This window comes from Limulus polyphemus, unplaced genomic scaffold (genome assembly GCF_000517525.1).
Source record: "Limulus polyphemus unplaced genomic scaffold, Limulus_polyphemus-2.1.2 Scaffold501, whole genome shotgun sequence".
In the NCBI taxonomy this organism is placed as follows: domain Eukaryota; kingdom Metazoa; phylum Arthropoda; class Merostomata; order Xiphosura; family Limulidae; genus Limulus; species Limulus polyphemus.
In genome coordinates, this window is record NW_013666111.1 from 178004 (window position 1) to 183151 (window position 5148).

The following is a 5148-nucleotide window of genomic DNA, read 5'->3' on the forward strand; positions in this document are numbered from 1 at the left end:
ATATTATTGTTTACCTTATTGTAACATACGTATTTCATACCCTCCCACGTGAACGTTGAACTGTGTCACTAATTTAACATAAAATATTAATTAAGACAGTGATGTGGAGATACGCAGAGGGCGCTGTCAGCAAAAATACACTGCAGTTCACGATCGGAGAAGTAGAATCTAATATACTGAACTTAGTATAACTGAAATGAAACGGTCTCCTACGGCAGTGGAATAAAGCGACCTCTAGCAGTGGGAGAGATCATGAAAAGGCATTTGTTAATCTAGAAATTGCCACAAAATCGAAGACGAGCAGAGCGACTAGCACGCAGTCCAAATTGTTGCGGACGTCACGGTATTCTTTACAAGTTAAACCGAGCCGTGTACACCTGATTACATATCCAGGGCTGAGCTGTCATCATAACTGCTAGTGAAGTACAAACGATTGGTTTAGACGTTTCGCTCAGGAAATGAGCAGACTGTAAGTAAGTAACGTGTTCTCCGATATGTTGGAAAGTTAAGTTTACACACAGATAACAAACACACCGCTTCGCTCCACTAAAGATACAGTGAACGAAAGTAAGAAAAAATAAAAGAGGAGGTAAGTTTGTTTTTTTTACTTCGAAGGGTTATGTTTTCACCCCTGTGTGTGTGTGTGTGTGTGTGTTTACTTGTGTGTTTGTCAGCAAGATTTCTCGAAAACGGCTAAATGCTATTGGACGAAAGTTGGTATACATTCGAACTATGAACCAGCTTAGAAGCTATATTTTTAGAGGGTCAAAGGTCAAGGTCTCGAAAATCCAAAGAAATCCCTACCTGTTAATATGGGGACCGATTTTTCACATTTTTGCTCTATAACTCACTCAGAAATGATCGGATGTTGATGAATCATGGTGGACAAATGTAGAATATTATTCTTTAATGTTCTGCCAAAAATGGTTCTTATTTATTGATAGCGACAGACATATGGACACATTTTCATATTTTTTGAGAACCGAATATGATTAATGCTGCGTAGCGGAGGTGTACGGTCTTCTAAGTGACTCCTCTAGTTGCTCGTGCTTTAATGAGAGGAAAAGATGGTCCCGCTTCCATTCAAGATCAGCTATTCTCTTCTTCGGCATAAAAATTACGAAGAAGTTCTAGAAGTAGAACAATATCTGTTATGTCCTGATTTTAAAACTTTAATCTTGATTTTACAATTACGATATTTCCATAGCAACTAAAGAGTGTGAGTGATCTTTAGACAGTGTCTAATTATTAAGGGGCTAAGACAGTCTAAACTGTTTCAACCTAATTTTTCAATAGTTGTTTTACTCGAGTCTTTATAACGACTTATTCAAAAACAACAATCGAAGTCGTCCCATCCTACTCCACTTCACCCCTCTTGAAGAGATAATTGAATCATGTTTAATTCCTTGATCTTCAAATTGATAAAGGGTTAATTTGGTATTCGAACCTTGATAATTATTCTAGAAAGTCTGTGCTGGTGTCAGCCTGTCGTTTTCAGTGCAGTTTGAATAACTTCAGTTCAGTCAGAGATGATCTTGGCTTTACCTAGGGGTAAGCGTGTCGGGCTGCGAATCGGAAAATTCAAAGTATGATCCGCGATCCTTTGCTCAATTAACTTGACCGTGAAAGTCAATTCCAGAACTTGGTTAAGAGTAACCAACGGCGGGGGTTTCTGACTGGTTACCGTCTTTCTGGTTAACAATTCTCAATTAGGATTCACTATCCCCGATCCCTAGAAATCACAAGCCTGGCTGTTTATCCCCACGTATCACATAAGGTGATATTTAGGCTTAAAATACCATTAACAGTAAACAATGGATTACATGAATAATTATACTGAAGTTCCTGATCCCTAGATATCACAAGCCTGGCTGTTTGTCCCACTTTTCGCATAAGGTGACTTTCAGGTTTAAAGTAACATTAACAGTAAAAGATGGATTACATGAATATTTGTACTGAAGCTTTTTCGTAGCTTTACTATAAGTTATTTGTAACTTTCGAAGAACATAAATCTGTTGCTTATAAGTGATGTTTAAAAATTGTTTAACTTTATAAACTTATGTTCTCAATATCATGGTTAGTAGGTCATACGATAATCTAAATCTAATTGTTAATTAATAACTCTGTTATATAGCTAGATACCAATTAGTAATTAGTTTTATTCTATCTTTCGATTGCTATTCTGTTGCAGTTTTCGAGAAAGTTTCAAAATAATGACTATTTCAGTGTTGGTAGTCGCCCAGATTCGATCCTGGTTCTCCGTGATGAAAGTCTGATTGGTAACAACACAGGTACAGTTCTTCTCAGAACTTCCCTGAAGACGACAGTAGATCAGCAGTCGAAACGTAGGATAAAACCGATTAGTATCTAGTTATATACAAATTTTAATAACTAGGTTTAGTTATTCGTATAGGCTATTAACCATGACAACGATTGATATCAGATCGCCAAAACCATATCTTAAGTAATCTTATTTTTCTAAGAAACTCTAGAAACTATCCTAATGTCTAGGTTACTCGAAAGAAAAATAATAATAATTAGATAAAATAGTAAATCCAGCAGAGATGTCAGACTATCTGCCGAGTAAACACGGTATCACTCTCTAATGGAACCACCCCGCGAAGTAGCTCCAAGCGAGCTGTTTCCACCGCTTGAGGGGGGGAGTTCTCCCCATGCCTTTTCTACTGGTATAGGCTTCTAGTTTGTTTCCTCTCTCGTCAGTATTTACAGCCTCGATTTCACTACCACTCGAGCGAACAGCAGGGTAGTCGGAAGTAAGAAGTAAAACGTATGATTCACTCGTTTTCTCATTCTCATTTCGTTTGTTGTTGTTCTTTTTTTTTCTTTCTATTTTTTATCATGCTTTCCTGTTTCTAAATGATCATAATTTCTTTTCTACTTTTGATGTGAAAAGTTACAGAACTTTTAAAAGAAGTAGCTTACTGATGAAAAGCTGAATTTTTCGAATTTTATGGTTTGTTTGTAATTAAGCACAAAGCTACACAATGGGCTCTGCCAACCACGGGTATCGAAACCCGGATTCTAGCGTTGTAAGTCCGCAGACATACCGCTGTGCCACTGGGGGAGGGGCGAATTTTATGGATCTACCTGAAATGTTTATAATATATTCTTATAACGTAACAGGAAAGAGCACGTCAGCAAAAATTATAATAACTTATTTAAGTCATTACGGCGTATATAAAATGAGAGAAAATTATTTTCTGTAATTAAGAGAAACGCCTAGCGTTTGCCCCTTTTATTTTCCTGGAAAAATAGATTAACACGAAAGTTGCTCACTTCTTTTGCCGTAGTGAATAGCTAACTTCATTGTGCTCTTCTAAAACATATACCAAAGAACAGAAGGTTGTCGATGTGACTAATTAGTTTTCAAAATATCAAACTCACATTTCACATCAACCCATCAGAAAAATGCGAACTCAAGATCTTCCTTCCGTAAACAGCAACTTAATTTTCTTTGGCATTCGTAGCTCATAGAAACAACCTTAACAAGGAAAATATACAATAATTATTATTTACACCATTATTTGGTCCAAGAAAAAATTTCGGTTAAAACTGGAAGAACGAAGGTTTACTGTCGTTATGGAGAATCAAGTGGTACATTTATGTAAAATCTTGTTTCAGAATTTTCGCTTGAAGCTCCAAAAAAAAAGTATCTACGCGTAGTCGTCCTTAATCTTGAACTGACAGACTAGAGGAAAGGCAGCCAGTCAACAGTGGCTGATTGCTAACACTCGGGCTTCTTTTGATGAATTTGGTTGCCATTCTTATAGTGTACCAACGACTCTAAAGTAAGGAACGCATCTTGCGGCAATGGGACGCGAACCACGAATCCAAATACGCTAACCATTAGGCTAAGCCCAGTCCGCGTAAAAAAATGTATCTGACCATTTTATAATATTGCTATTATAAACTATACTAAGTTTCTTGAAATAATATCTTAAATCGTTTTTGAAGGATTATTAAAAAAAAAACAACTCATGTGGTTTTCCATTAGAATAAAACTAATTAGAACATCGCTGAGGTAGGCACCAGACAGGATTAGTCTCTGAAGCTTCAGCCCAAACGTTGAGACATGACCGACGGGTTCTACGCGAAACGTATTCTTATCGAACATTAGTAAAAAATACACAAATATTACCCTAATTTGAACACCTACAAGAAAGAGAGCATAGCTCAACAGAATTTTCTTAACTTGGATAATATTTTCAAAATGTTCAGACACTCCTGGACAGCATGTCGATTGGAGAGTAAGAAGGGAGTATCATTACTTTTTTATTTAATATGGAAAGTAAATTCCACTTTTAATTTTTCTGGTAGTAGTAGCTATTGACCTAGATATCTTAGGTTTTATCTCGTTGTTCCTACTTACATGTGATTGTTATGGATACTGGAATGGCAGTTTTAGATAAGAAGTTTTATTGTCACTCCCAGTTGATGAGGCTCTAGTAATCTGTTTTAATTCTGCATTCTCTTTCTCTGCCCCACCCCCAGTGGCACAGCGGTATGTCTGCGGACTTACGATGCTAGAAACCGGGTTTCGATACCCGTGGTGGGCAGAGCACAGATAGCCCATTGTGTAGTTTTGTGCTTAAATTCCAACAAACAAACAAATCCCTTTCTCTGATATTCTGTTTCATGAGAACTGCCTGAGGAACGCTCTGTGCTTGAACACCCAATATACTAACTGTCAGTATTTCTTCTGTTATTTCACAAGTGACACTTACCAACAGTAGTTAAATGAAATAAATAGTGTCTCCTAACTTCTGTTCTGGTCCTACATCCTTAATACCTCTCTTACTGGGTTACATTTTACTACTAACAGAATGTAATATTTACTCTAGTGTTAACTGCTTCTTCTCAGTGTTTTGTGTGTACATGAGGAAGGGGTGATATTCATCACGATGATTTGTATGTATATATATATTTAAGTGTGTGTGTATGTCTGTGTGTGTCTGTGTAGAAATGAATAAGACGGAGGATAAGCATCTACGTTTGCAAAGAAGATAGGCAGATCATATAGGCAGATAATCAACTCTTCACAGAAACCTCTGGCGTCGTTTCACAGTGGCCTCCCATGTGGGTTTCCCGCATTAAAACAGAGAGGGGGGGTAGGACTTTTCCATTTGT

General features: G+C 37.1%; 1 protein-coding gene across 2 annotated transcripts in view; it reads left to right on the plus strand.

Annotated features, from left to right (window-relative positions):
• The first annotated feature begins 226 nt into the window (after positions 1-226).
• The window catches only part of LOC106458684 (chondroadherin-like protein), a 48383-nt gene continuing 43461 nt past the window's right edge, over positions 227-5148 (plus strand). The window contains exon 1 of one of the 2 annotated variants that reach the window (XM_022384949.1): positions 227-589. The gene's annotated coding sequence lies outside the window, so the exon portion shown is untranslated. Of the gene's footprint in view, positions 590-2266; positions 2346-5148 lie in introns of those variants that run through there. The other variant, XM_022384950.1, reaches the window with a different exon arrangement.